Genomic DNA, 15,833 nt, shown 5'->3' with positions numbered 1-15,833 from the left:
GTTAATAATTTCAACAATTTATGAAGATGAAGATAATCAGATGTCATTCTTAATCAAAATTTGGCCAGGAACGATGCTTGATTGTCAATTTATTGAATTTTATATTAAATAGGTACATAAATCGAGTTATCGATGAGAAGAAAAAACATCTTCAATATGTAGCCCCTATTTTATTTACTACATTCAGATATAGAATATGCACATACACCTCGATATTAGTTTCCTACTGCCAAACTTATACACTTGGTGGCATAAAGCAACTCATACTTATTCTCTTTTAAGAGAATCCTGAAATCAAGACCTGAGGTCAAGAATTGGATGTTCAATTGACTGAGCCACCAGGTGCCCTAGCAATGTTAGATTTTCAAATCTCTTTGCTTCATCATCAGGTACCGCCTTCTTTCTATCTCCCTCTCAGGGCACTTGCAATTACATTTAGGGAATCCAGATAATCTCCCAATCTTAAAAGTCCTTACCTTAATGACATCTGCAAAGTCTCTTTTGCTGCATAGAACAACTTTCACAGGTTCTGGGGATGAGGACCTGCCTATCTTTGGGGGCCGGTGCCTACCACAATCTCCTTGCAAGCCAAGTATATTGGTACTGACTGCTGGGCAAAAGCTTTTCTTGACTTTAGTCTGTTGTGTTATCACTCAATATTCCCAACACTGTTCTCAAGTTCCATTAATGAGAAACTGGTATTGACTTTCATTGGCCTTTACTTGGTACATGATATGTGAATGCATTATAGACACGAGCATGAAATTGTGTGATGGCATTCAGCTATTAGGTGGCCATCCCAGCGAATCATGCATGTATCAGTCTGTTGTCTCAGACTGTCACATTTTTTCAGCACACAGTATCTCTCTGGTCTACTTGTCCCATCATCATGGCAATTTAGCTCCTTCCAGTCTGAGTTTTGACTTCCCTCATAGAAAGGATCCAATTGGTCAATCCTGAAGCATTCTTAGAGGTCATTTCCTTTGGACAGAGCTTTCATGGCAGGCTCCCCAGCCCTTGTCAATCAGTTATGAGATAAGCATCAGCAGGTCCACTTACACATAAGGGACTTCCTACAAAAGCTCCTTTCAAAAAGAGGATCTTGGCATGGTAGTTCCTCAAAGGTGGGCAGTCTAATTTTATGTTTAATTGCATCATTTCTTTGTAAATTCTATGAACTATGGAATATTGATGATCACCAAATAGCTATAATTGAAGTGATAGGATACATTCAAGGGAGACTATTCAAATTCATTAAATCTTTTTCATTATCAGTTACAGCTATATATACAGCTATATATAAAGCTAAAAGGATTGCTAAACATTTGGGTTAAAGAGGAATGTGGGTTAATTTGAGAAAATTGCCCGTGAGTTCTTACATATTTTTTAATTTCTTGCATGAGAAAAGGTTCTTCTCTTTGAAAGAAGAAGAAAAACATTAGGAAGTAGAAGTAAATGCAGAAGCAAGTCAAATCACATATGCAGGACCAAGCAGCAATTTGTCTCCCTTAAGCAGACAAATTAAGTTTGAGCGAAGCAGATGAGGGGATTCAATCAAAACTTAAATTTATGAGTATTGTGACTTCTCTAGTGATCTGGAGCCCAGTCTAAAACTCTGGCATCCAGACTCACAATTCAGGGTTTTTCTATCATAATTTGATGTCTGTCATTTCTATTGTCATGAGTTTGAAAGTTTCAGAGAGGTAAAATGACAGATAATGTTTGCAATTTTCATAGAGATTGTTTAGAGGAAAGACAAGCAGTTACCGCGGCCCAGAGTTTTTATAATCTTTTCTTCCCATACACTTTTTTATAGAAATATACAATTTAAAAAATCTCCTTGGGAAATTTTAAACTATTTGGTAATTTTTACATACTACTAAGTTTCTAGGAACTTACTAAATTTTTATTTGCATGAGCTAAAATAACTAAGTAATTGGATTTATTGAAAATTTTAATTCAAAACAAGACTAACAATAGTTGAGGATCATCTTAAGACAACATTGTTGTTTATATTATTTTCCTGACCTATCCTTATACAATCTCACTTCTTGTTACTCATTAATTAGAAAGTGAGAGGAGTAGTGTGTGTGAGACATAGAGTTTCTTTTGTTCCTGCTGCAGACCAAGATCTAAAACAATCTTGTGGCCACTGTCCTAGGGAAATTGATTGGTCACTTCTTAAAATTGCAAAAGCATGTTTATGGCCAACAGTAAAGGGAAAGTAAAGTCAAAACTTCTGTTTTCGGAAGTGGCCTGTACTGTTCAAAGCAATAAGAAGGTCCACAGAATTCTAAATAAAGAAATGATTAAAATGGATGTTTCAAAAAGCACACAATATGGACCAAACAACTAGAATAGAAAAGCATTAAAGATGGCACAAAGGTGGTGCATCTCTACTACAACTTTTCATTTACTGATTGCCCCTTGGCCAACACTGACTTGGCTTCTAATGCAATCAAATGCAAAGCAATTTAGGGAGTGAAGATCATTCTTCCAAAAGCAAATCTTTTTTTGGAAGCCAAACAAATGAATTTTACAATGCATTATAACGGTTTTATCCCTATACTAGTAGTAAAAATAGAATGTGGAGATTTAAAAATGTAAATGAGATTTTGCTAAATTATCCATTCTTATTTATTTTTGAAAAGCATTGAACAGACTTAAGTTTGATTTACATTCTTTATCATCTTAATTCGTTATGTAAACCTGATTTGAAAATTCAAATTAATCTGGAGAAACTTTCATTTCAAAAAGAATCAATACATGCCTTTAATAGAAAATTGCAAAAAAAAAAAAAAAATTGCCAGAAGTGCAAATTGGGAGAGATAACTTCATTTCCTAGCAACAAGTCTCATACTAATGTTATATTTTTTGACTATGTGTATGCATTGTATCATAAGATTATAATTGCATATCAAATTGTCATAACATATACTTATTTTTTCCCACATATTCAAACAACTTAACAAAATTAAAGTCAAACCTAACAAACTAATAATTTTTACCAACTTAAAATGCCATAGAGAAAAGCAATTAAAATAGAAAATCTTTTCTTTGTTTGTTAACAGCTCACCAGTCTTATTAGACAATGGGTAAGCAATTTTTTTCTGATTTATTTTTTTAAAGTTAAAGGTTTTTTTTTTTTTTTTTTTTTTTTAAGTTATTTCTACACCCAACATGGGACTCAAACTCTGGCTCCCGAGATCAGGAGTTACATGCTGTACTATTTGAGCCAGGCAGACACCCAGATTTTTTTTTTTAAGTTAAATTTTTATTTTTTATTTTTATTTTTTTTTTTAATTTTTATTTATTTATGATAGTCACACACACACAGAGAGAGGCAGAGACACAGGCAGAGGGAGAAGCAGGCTCCATACACCAGGAGCCCGATGTGGGATTCGATCCTGGGTCTCCAGGATCGCGCCCGGGCCAAAGGCAGGCGCCAAACCGCTGCGCCACCCAGGGATCCCTTTTTAAGTTAAATTTTTAGATGAACAATTGACTTGCTAAAGACTAGTCATATAGTCCTAAAATATACTGTTATGGCTTAAGGATAGCATAACAAGATTTCTGAAGGTAAAATAAAATCATAATTCTCAGTGGTTACATTTTCTTTATATAAAAAATTAGTCATTTATAGATGTTCGGAAAGACAGGCCATTCTTAATTATTCAGAGATTAGAGAGGTCTTTCTTCTGAGTTTTCATCATCAAATTCCTGGATTTATATCAGATCATATAGGAAAGTGACATATAAAATACTTACAAATATATAATACAAAACTGGCCATTTATAAAATTAGTCTCCACTCAAAGAACACAGAATTCTTTGTGCATAACATTAGCCTTTCTAGCCGCCATGGCTTCAAGCATCAGTGTCTGGACGTTTTGACATAAAATATAATGCAAAATACAAGTATTCCACAAGATTCAAACTTTCATAAAGTCACTGAGAGTGATAATGGAGAGCTGCTATAATGACAGACAAATACAAATTAAACCATTCAACCACTGGAGAAGGCAAAACAGGAGTGATGACAAAGTAGAAGCTTCAAAAGAGAATTTTCTAAACATTAAAGGATGAAGGATTAAACTATAAATGTGGATTGAATTGAATTGAAGATGTCATGTCTTACTATCAAGACATTTGTTTGCAATGTTAGACCCCAAAGCAATGAATTTTTGGCTCATTCCCTGTTCATTCTAAAAATCAATACACGATTACAAGTTGTAACCTAAATGTTGTTAAATATGATTATTTTCACAATTTCTATTTCATATTTGGAGCTACAGATCCATGAAATTTCTTTCACTCCCTTTTTTTCTTTCTCTTCCTCCTCTTCCTTCTCCCTTTTTCCTTCTCCTCCTTCAGTATTTATTATGAAATTTTGACCCTAGGGTTAAGAGGATCCACCTTCAGTGGATTTTTCCTCCTACTAAACAGCATCAGATCATGAGAATCTTTGGTGCAGAAACAGAGAAAGGAATGAGCTGGGCCATTTCAAATCTCAATAATCTGAAAAAGATAGGAATAGGGGTAATGATACTTGTTTTGGAGTGCCATCATCTTTGGAGGGCAGATATTCTAATTCTGTGAACGTTCCCAGTTCTCAGGCCTGAACCTCTTAGCGCTGGAGGAAAGTCATTTAAAAAGCAGAATGTGAAAAAAATACAAAAAAACAAAAGCAGAATGTGATCAGTTATAATATGTAGTCTCTTCCTCCTCAGTACCCATCTTATTCACTTAGAGTCCCAAACCCTTCTTCAAAATAAGGTTTTTCCTGCTTAAATTATATTCCCCTTATAGCTTAATTTTTTTTTTAATTTTTTTTTCTTTTAATCATCTTGCTTGTCCTGGCTCCTAAATGTAGGCTTTCCAAGGTGCGTATTCCTCTTTTCGTCAGTGCTTTCCCTTGCACGTCCTGGAAATTAGGGATTGTGTTTTAAATTGCTTCATTTATCTCCTAGTAAACAGGTTTATTTTAGGGATCTTTCCCAATACTTTTCTGACAATCAATCAATCAATCATGTTGTTTTTTTCTTCTACTTGAAAGTCAGGTTGTAACAAATGCAACAGGTACAATATGGAACCTCCATATTCTGCAGTGTGTTGAAACAAATCTCTTACTTTCTTCCCTTTCAGCCTGGATTTGAAACTGAATCTCTTCCTATTTAATATATTCTTTTTGTTAATTCCGGGAATCAGAGAATACCATGATCAGAATACAATTTCAGTTTCTTCCTTGCTTCAGTAATTGAAAAAGGAAATATGACTGGACTGCCTTGATCATTATAACCCAGTATCTATACTAGTAAGGAATAAGAAATATTGGTACCTTCCCTATTGGTACATTGTTAGGAATGTTAGGATCCAGTAGTTAATACTGGATCTTTTGGTCACCTCTAGTTCCAGTATGGATGTATAATAGAAGTGTTAGGCATACATTATAGGTTGAGTTCTACTCTTAAGAGACTATCCATATTACAAATTATATTCTTCAGCTATATATAGTTGATCTTAATGACTGATTTTACAACTGATCTTAATAGATTATTTAAATCTTACAATTGATCTTACTTTTGATCTTAACAGATTATTTAAAGAAAATCTCTTTAGTGATAAGCTACAACATAAAAGGTGAAATGATGATTTTTGACAAGAACATGCTTTATACAGGCCTTTATTATATTTCACTTAAATTGATGTTAGGCAAAATGCGGTTCATTGCTTGTGATTATAAACTTTATAAATCGTTTTGTGATATTCTTCATTTCATTTATACAGAATATGAGTAATATATTGTAGCAAGGAGCTGTTACCCACCTCTAAAGTCACGTTGGAAAGCAATACAAAAGGTTTATTATTTGAAAAACAAGTTCACGGTTTTAAAATTGTTCTTCCTGGACTTCTATGTCAGGGAGTTAAAATACTGATTTTTCACAAACATGAACATTCTTAACTTTCACTATATTAGAAAAAGAAACAAACCATCATACCATGCAAAATAATGAGTACTATATTTTGATTCAAAATTCCATCTCAGGGGGATCCCTGGGTGGCTCAGTGGTTTGGTGCCTGCCTTTGGCTCAGGGCGCGATACTGGAGACCTGGGATCGAGTCCCATGTCAGCTCCGGCATGGAGCCTGCTTCTCCCTCTGCCTATGTCTCTGCTTCTCTCTCTCTCTCTCTCTCTGTCTCTGTCTATCATGAATAAATAAATAAATAAATCTTTAAAAAAATTTCATCTCAGCATTTTGATAAATAAACCATTTGTATAAGTAGTCCACGAAGAGGGCATTAATATGTTAAGATGCTTTAAAATACAAAGGCTGCAGTACGTTCTACTTGGAATATGATGGAACTTCTCTTCCAAAAAGCTTGGTGCCATTTTTCACCTTAAGTTTTCCCTTTAAGCAGCACATTGTTTGGAATTCATATTACTCTCTTAGCAAGGCAAGGTTCTTTGTTGTCTTGACAGGATATGGAGGTCTTGATTCATGTTTGCATAGAACTAAACTATCACAGTATATCATATCACTACTGAAACTATTTTACTGGCTTTCTGTCACATTACAAATTGATTTTAAAATACATTTGCCTTATAAAGGCAAAGACTGCTTTGCCTGTGCTTAAACACCGCATAAACCAAATTTAGTGATCTGTTTATTCTTCACGCTTGCATGGACCAAGTTGTTTGCACTTTGCAATGTCCAATTGTCTGCAATAATTTACTGCAGAAAAAACTCCTGCCTCTGTTTCTAGAGTCTGTAACTCTTTTACCTTATGCATTTAAGAACCAGCCAGTTTAATCTTAGAACTTACTACAATAATGTATTTGTCTGTATATGCTATTATATTCATATACATTTGCTCTTAGTTATAATGTATAGCGGTTTGTTCTGTGCTTACTTGGTTGTAAATTTAAGTACAGCACAACAGAGAAATGCTTACACATGCTGATTTATTGACAAAGACTGCAAGCATATTTCAATTTATGGAAGAGAAGATGATGTATTTTCCTATTTTATTGTCTTATGAGGTCTATATTGGTATCCTTTGTTTTCCAAAGTTAATGGTGACTTTATGTGGAATATAAATGGCTCAAATAGTGTAAAGTTGGACCACAACTTCAAAACTGGTTTGCTTCTCAACAAATAATACTTGAAATACAAGAAACATTTATTTCAAGTAATACTTAATGATTTTTGAATGATTATAAAACACTTAGCAAAGCTGAGCTTGTCAAGTTTGTTTGATCTGTGAACATGTTAGTGCTATAATTTTATTTAAAGAGAGAATTTAAATGAGAATAAGAGGGGATATGGAACTGTTGTGTTTGGTTTGATGTTGCATTTATTCTCTGAGTGAACAGATTAGTTAATTCAGTATTTTAAAATTATCTTTAGGTATGTTTTTTACTGTGTTATACTGATATTGTATAATAAGAAATAACTGGTAGTCTGAGAATATCTCTATTCAAATTGCAGGGTTGGTTTTTTGTTTTTTTGTCTGTGATTTAGATTCAGGGACAGAATGAGTTGGATTTTTGTGATTCTCACCCAATGTTTCAACCATTTATTCTGGCACCCTATAATTCAAGAAAGGAAATTTAACTCCTACTTGGAAATGAAGCATAGAGGAAAAACTTCAAAGCAAACTGCATTGTCTGTTGATTATAATAGGAGTTGGACAAAACCTTTAGAAGCTATTTAAAAGAAGGTATTTTCTTCTACAGAGGCAATTGTGCACTGACAATTGAAGTTAATGGTTTTGTTTTAATTTTAACAAATGTGGGGTTGGCTGAGTACCTCTTAATTTGAGTTTGGACAAAAAGAAGTATAATAATAAGCTCTTTCATGGATGGTTTACAAACTGCTTTTACATAAGCTATTCTGATTTGATCCTCACAGCAACACAAAGAGAAGGCAATTATTATTTTCCTCATTTTAGAAATGATTAAAGGGAAGCACAGATTGTAAACTCTATGAGGACAGGGACAGTTGGTCTCATTCATCCCCATATTTCCAGCTCCTAAGATAGGGACTGGCATATGATAAGCTTTCAAGAACCACTTGATGTATGAGAAATACTTAGAAGGATGAATTAAATGTCTTCACTAAAAAAAATTAGTAAATGGGAGGCCAGGGTATGAACAGATACCTTACAGTTCTAAGAACACTGCCCTATTTTTTTGTTTTTGTTTTGTTTTGTTTGGCTATTCATGAATAGTTATCCTATCTCTTCTGTTTCCTCCTTTCTCCCTGCACAAATAGATGCTCATGAATTCTTTCAAAAATCTGTATGCATTAAAAATTTATTTCTTCTTAGGGCACCTGGGTAGCTCAGTTGTTTAAGAACCTGACTCTTGATTTCAGCTGAGGTCATAATCTTGGGGTTGTGAGATTGAGCCCCGCATTGGGCTCTGTGCTCAGTGAGGAGTCTGTTTGAGATTTTCTCTTTCCTTCTGCCCCTCCCTACCTCACAGGCTCTTTCTCTCAAATAATAAATAAATAAATGAATAACTAAATAAATCTTTAAAATATACATATATACATACATATTTCTTTAGTTTTAAATACTCTTAGCCAATAAAATAGCTGGAAAACAAAGGATATTTTTTCTTTTTCTGTTCTTTCTCAGTTTGGGTAATTACTGCTATCACAGCATCCACGTTCCCCTAAAGCAATAATCCTGAAAGATGAGAAAATCTTTGACATCAAGTCACTGAGTGTGAAAATAGAACTCTATTGAGAAGATAATATGATCAAAAAAAAAATTCAGGTAATATATTTTACCCATAAAAACTGTCATTCCTTACTCTGGAAGGAAAAGCCCGCATTTTGTGGGCTGTTTGGACAGCTTTGAGAGTGAGACAATAGAAGCCTGAAACACCTTGCTCTACAGCCATTGCCCACCCTGCTCTGGTAGCGAAATATTTCCCCTTGGGAGCAGGAAATATCTTATATGTAAAAAACAAAGCAAAGAAAAACAAAAAACCCAGAAGCCTTTCTTACCTAGCCCTACTGAATGAAGTAAAACAAAAGACTGGATTTCAAATCAGACTCTCACAAATCTTCAAGATCAGTTTGCTACCCCCCACCCCCACCTCCCCCATACACATCATTTCTGTGTTTTGGCCACATAATGATGTGCTCTGGCTCTGATCTGTAAGCAGGTACTTCACTTGCATGAAAGAGACATGTTAAGACATGAAATATCTGCACCTTTACACTCAATCACATAGCTTATATGGCATTTTTGAGGGAGCCAGTCCCCACAAATCCATGGATTTCAGGTTTATTTCCATAGCAATCATATCCAGCTAGAAGAATTCCAGAGTTAAACACTTATTCTTCCAAGTTGTCAGCCACCTGACTCCTGGGACTTTTCACTGGCTGTCTTTTCTTTTTTAAAGATTTTACTTATTTATTTGAGAGAGAGAGAGCATGAGTGAGGGCAGGGAGGGGGAGATGGGTAGAGGGAGAGAGAGAAGCAGACTCCCGGCTGAGCAGGGAGCCCGACAATGTGGGGCTTGTCCCAGGACCCCAAGATCATGACCTGAGCCAATAGCAGATGCTTAATAGAATGAGCCACCCAAGTGCCCTTGGCTGCCTTTTTTGTTGTAAGTTTATCTCATGACAATGTTGTTGGCTCCTCTCCTTGCCCCTTTTCCTTTTCTTCTCTCTTCCTCCCACCCAGGCCTCAAACCTAAATTCACTGTCCTTGTTCCTTGGAAAGTAGCTTAAACTTTGTCCATTGCTGCTTTAGGTTTTGCTAATACCCCTCTCAGCCAAGCATCTCATCATTTTTTTCCCCAAATCATGCCATAGATGAAATCTGGTTGGAAAATGCATTTTTTTCTGTTCTGATTTTATACACTCACAGTTTTTGGTTTTCTTCAGGCGGTTATATTATAACATTCCAGTCAATTACCAGTACTGGTGGTTGGTAAAAAGAGGGTGAGGGGAATCTAGGTAGCACCCCACCCACCACAGAGAAGAATTCGATCATAGACAAATTATGAGGCACAACTGATTTAGAGATCTCTGGGAAAACAACTTATCTTAAGCACTGAGAGAGTAGAGCAAGTTTGGTCCAGAAATAATGCCCCTTACATCAAAGGGCCAAGCTGATTCTGACCATAGCACAAGTCAATCGTTTTGTCCCTATTCATTCCTTCATTCATTCATTCCTGTGAGTACCTATTATGACCCTGGAGCTGTTCTTGGGTGCTGGGGATAGAGCAACAATTAGACAAAAATCCCTTGGAACGTGCATTCCATAAGAAAATACAAATAATAAATCAGATAAATCAGTTAAATATATAATGTGTTAGTTAATGATACCTGATAGGAAAACATAACGAAGGTAAAGTAGGGTAGCAAGTGTTCCTCCAAATGAGCCCCTCATGGACTTGTGATGTAAATGTAAAAAGCACAACAAAACAAAAAGAGCCAATTTCGTACAATGATTCTGTAAGCTACTGAGGGCATAAAGCAACACTGATTAGTTCAGAGTTAAGTACAAAAAGGGGGGCGGTGTGTGGAATAGGAATTCTGTTTGAGTAGAATAGTGTTGACATGGAATAAACTTCCAAAGGCAGCAGCTAACGACAGTTTGGGACTTGGAAGGGTTGTGGGGCCCAAAGGCGTGAAGATCTTAAGACTTCAGAGCACGCCAAGCTTCTGAGCCGAGGCAGCAGAAATCACTGTGGGGCTCAGCTTCAGAGCCTGGATGCCATATCAGAGCCAATGGCATTGGGCTTGTGAGTAAATGTGAATCACAGCCTGCAGACCTCCACAGGGAAGCAGGCGGGAGAGACACCAGATCTGACACAAGGAGTAAATGCACTGATCTGCTGGTGTATGTTGAACGGCTGGCTTTCTGAGTGTAGTTCGGACACAAGTATTGGCTGATAGTCACGTTAAATCCATGAGTTAGACAGAAGAGGCTTGTTTGTCAATGATGCTAGTGAGTTGTTTGCTGAATAACTTTTGAGTATTGCGTGAAGCGAAGTTTTTGCGCCTATTCACAGTACAAGAGCTATGGACATGACATACTAATCTGCAGTATTAACATCTTCTTCATCTAAGTATAGAATAAACAACCAGCAAAAGGGTATATCAAACCCTAATTTGTGGCATTGGCCAATATCCATGGTGTAAATACTTGTAAAAAGTCTCACTGTGGTTGACCTCAAGTCACCAAGGAACGCAAAGTTGGCAAGAAATGTGCAAGAATGCATCATTATCTCTACAATAGCATTTCTGCCATAGAGACAAAAAAAAAAAAAAGGAAATCATGTCAAGAGGATAATAAGAAAGGCAGTAAAACATTTAGGACGTGATGAGTTTTTAATATTTACTGCCTTTGCTTTAAGAAACAGTATATTTAATTCTAAGTTTACACAATATGGTTTTTAATAGTGGCTATGTTTAACAAACAGCAGTAAAATTTTTGCAAATTTGATATTGGCTCTTGTGAGCCAGTACAAACCAGTTATCATACACTGCTGGGAGATGCCAAAACTATATGAGTTTAGGTTATTATTAATAATGTTACTTGATTTTTATTCTTGGGGTCAAATTGCTCCAAAAAGGCAAGTTTAAAAATAAAATGCCTTAGCCCTTTAATTTTACTTTGTTTGCTGTGATTGGATTGTTTGCTTTGATTTCTTTGAATATCTAAGCAACAGATTTCCAAGTCTCTTAGGGTACATCAATGAGCAGACAATAATCTCAGCCATTAGTTGCTGATTCCCACTAGCTTTCCACTCAAAAGGTGACTTTTCACTGATGACTCCCTAAATTCTAGGAGTTCTTTATTGCATTTAGCTAGGTACTATCTATAATCACTACTATCTAATATGTATTAGGTTGAGCCAGATGTAATCGCTGTTCTCCAACCATTTTTGACCTAGAAAAAAACAGTAATTTCATATGCTTCAATCAAATATCTTTCCTTTAGTCAAATTGATGCCGATGTTTCCCTGTCACCTGCCTCTATGGTCATGCCATTTTTCACATCTGAAATAATCTTTCTCCTCCCTCTTGCTACTTCAAAACTCTCATCTTCCAGGACTTAACTCCTACTTTCACCTCTTCCACAAACAGCCATGATCGCTTGAATCTTCATTAACCAATTTTAAGCATTGTCTCCCCTGACCTTTCGTGATACTTTTATGTACACCACATAATTGGACATGTATAATTTGTATTGTTTCTCACATTAGGCTTGTCTGAAAATAGACAGTCAATCCTCTGAAAGGAGAAACTAGAAGTTAAACTTATTCTGTAGCCTTTCAATGCACAATTGTGCTGAAAATCAGTATGTCCTCTGCTATTTCAACTGGTTTTGACAACATCCTTCAAGGTTGAACTTAATTAAAACTAGGTTTATACAGGGGTTTAAAACTTGCACTTTGGAGTTATTTCCTTGCTCTTCCAATTATAAGCTGTATATCCTTGGGATAGTTACTCAACAACATGAAGCCTGTTTCCCTCCTCTGTCAAATAAATGGAGATAATGATGTCAACATCATCAGGTGATGTTAGGGTTATACGATAGATCTGGATTACATAGACTCTTTTCTGGAAGTTTAAAATGAATATAATCTACTTTTCTTAATGCTTTGAGTAATTCAGGGAAAGGTAAGATTATCATTATATATGTCTGGCTTAAGAATGAAAAGTATTGTTATAGTTATTTTTTAGGTAATACTTTAAAAAAAATACTTTTTGGTTTGATTCAACTTTCCAATCTCTCAAACTGAGAGATCAAACTGATACCTAAAATACCTAAAAATGGCACAGATAGATGGGTAGATAGATAGATTGATGTTGGGGGAATGGAGATCACAGATACTTTTAGAAGTTGAAACACACTGGATTCCTGTGTAGTTGAATATATGTAAGGATACTGTGGTTCTAATTACTTAATAATAAAATTCTTATCATTTTTAATACTCACAAACCTAGAGTTTTTTGTACAGTAATAATTTGCTAGCATTTGTTAAGAACTCACTATGTTCTTTTTTTTTTAATTTTTTTTTTTTAATTATTTATGATAGTCACAGAGAGAGAGAGAGGCAGAGACACAGGCAGAGGGAGAAGCAGGCTCCATGCACCGGGAGCCTGACGTGGGATTCGATCCCGGGTCTCCAGGATCGCGCCCTGGGCCAAAGGCAGGCGCCAAACCGCTGCGCCACCCAGGGATCCCAAGAACTCACTATGTTCTAACAACTTTGCTAAGTGTATTAGCTTATTGTATCCATACAATAGCAGTGAAGTATTTTCTATTCCTATTTCACATATGAAAAAAATATATACTCTATTTTTTTGAGATAGTGAGAAAAGTCACTAAATGAAGGCATTTGCAAAAATATGAGGAGAGATTTAATGAACAATCTCTCACAGAGAGTGACTTTACAACAGTAACTACATTTTAATTCAGCTTTCTAAAATTCTAGAATGTATTGCTGAAGGGCTATGAAGGGTTATTACCAATACTGGTAAAGTGAATCCGATATGAACAAGACATAATTTCCAAAGCAGTATATAAAGATGGAAGAAAAAAATAAAGCTTTGTAATGACCACTGCTTCCAGGGATAAGGGTATATAGTCATTCACTCATTTCTTCTTTTTATTGAACACATACTGTATACGAGGCATACTTAAATATACTAGTTACCTCTTGTCCATTGAAAGAAATTTAGATTATTGTATGAATTTTGATTAAGCTGATTACTAAATTTTGAAACACAATGGAACCCAAACGAGGGCCAATGCTCATTTCCTAAATGAACATTTTATGTGCAAACAAACAGCTGCTGGAATTCAACAGAATTTAAAACAAGCTGTTTGTAAATTTTACTGACAGCTGTTTTTGGTGATTTTTGTCAACAGAATTTTCCTGCTTTGCATCACAGCGTTTTTTTTTTTTTTTTTTATTATAGTGTCCCCTCAAAGAATAACTTGCTTGCTTTAATCACGTTTACAGAGATTTATGACTTGATGCTTATTCAGTGGTAGAGCTTCTCAACACAAAATGTCAGTGAGCCTGTTATAAATTGCTCCTGGCATTCCTACTCTATCTTTTATTTGGCTGGGAGTATTTCCACCTGAAAGTGATAAATTCCTGCTATAACCGCTTTATGTGCTTCAGTAATTACACTGTACAGAAAAAGGGGGTTTCTACTGAGGTGTCTTCTTAAAAATAGCAAGCAATAAAAGGCAGTGGAATGGGCTGAACTCTGAAGTCTATTGAACAAAAAACAATGACCAGTGAAATATCTGTGTCAGGCTGAATTTGATAAATGATCAGGAAATACAGAAGATACCCAAAATCTTTAAAACCACTGCTGTAGGGGCATTTAATGTAACTATGTCCTTAGACTAGTTACTTTTGATCCTTTGACAGGAATTTGGCAGATGCTCACAAGAATGGAGCTAACATTCTTTCAAACACTGTCTCAAAATATCTAGACGCTTCTAGAGACTTGGGTAATTTTTCAGTAAATGCCAAGGTCTACGTGATACTGAGACTGTGTCCTCATGTGCAAGTCAGAGACAGCAGCATATCAAAACAGTTCATTTTAGTCCACTGCAGCCAATAACTTGATCACTAGATATATGCACAACTGTACCAATCAAGAAAAGATCCACGTTGGTATTTATGGCATCTATGACTGGTAGGTACTGATTAATTTGGGCGATCCTTTTTTGTTTAGTTCATATAAGCTGTCTATAGTACACAGAACAAAATTACTCTTTTTATTACTGAGGATTTTTGGCTTATAAAGGATGAACAAAATGTTGTAAATAAAAGATCTCCAAGTTAGTTGAACAAAAACCATAAAGATTTTTTTATTATCTGGTCCTAACATCATGCCATGAATGGTGTTAGGAGTCCAGTGGATACTTCATTGAGATAATACTAAAGAGATTATGGTCATTAAACAAAATTCAAGCTGTTTTTCAGAGTTATTGTGTCATATTTGCAAAGGAATTGCTACAGCAAGTATCTCTGCTCCAATAGTCATGAAATTTGTGACTCCTTCTTACTCAGAATATGTACTCTTTCTTAGGAGAATTCTTAAAGCAAGTATAACTGGGTTAGTGCAACTCAAAAATGCTAGAACTAGTCCTAAAATTGGGAATATGTATTGAGTGCTTATTGTGAATTAAGTTTTAATATATGTATTAAAGCATAGTTCAGTCCATTGTGAAGGGATTTCCATTGGTTGTGCTGCACTATTGATTTGGAACATTTTCCACAATTTGTAATTCCTTTTTCACAACCATGTACGTGTGAGGTTGATATATGTTAATTCTAAATTTACAAAAGATGAAACTAAGTTCCAAAATAGGTTAAAACAAGGGTCCAGGGTATAATCCTAAGAAATGGCAGGGCTTGGTTTATAACCCAGTTCTGCTTCACTACAGAGCTCTGTGCACTTAATCATTATGCCACATTGGATTCCAGGAAAAATAGCACCGAGCTTATGACTTTAACTTAGGTTAAGAGCACTTTCACGTTAGGAAGGCTAGCTCAGTCAAATGTAGAGAGCACAGACCACACTCCTGGGTGCTGTGGAGGTTTGTTCCATTCCATCAATTACTGCATTCAATTGTTCTTTATTAATTGCTCTCAAACTGCAGTTTTTGGGAGGAGTCTAGGTTTCATAGAGGTCCTTGCAAACGAAATTTATATCTGACAAAGAGAATGCACTCAAGAGTCAAATGCACCCGGAGTCAAAGTGAGTGATTCCGCTCCCTCACCCCATAATTAAAAGCCAGAGAAGAATTAGTGTACATGCTGAATTTAGGAG

This window comes from Nyctereutes procyonoides, unplaced genomic scaffold, assembly GCF_905146905.1.
Source record: "Nyctereutes procyonoides isolate TBG_1078 unplaced genomic scaffold, NYPRO_anot_genome, whole genome shotgun sequence".
Classification (NCBI taxonomy): domain Eukaryota; kingdom Metazoa; phylum Chordata; class Mammalia; order Carnivora; family Canidae; genus Nyctereutes; species Nyctereutes procyonoides.
This window is presented reverse-complemented; position numbering follows the sequence as displayed.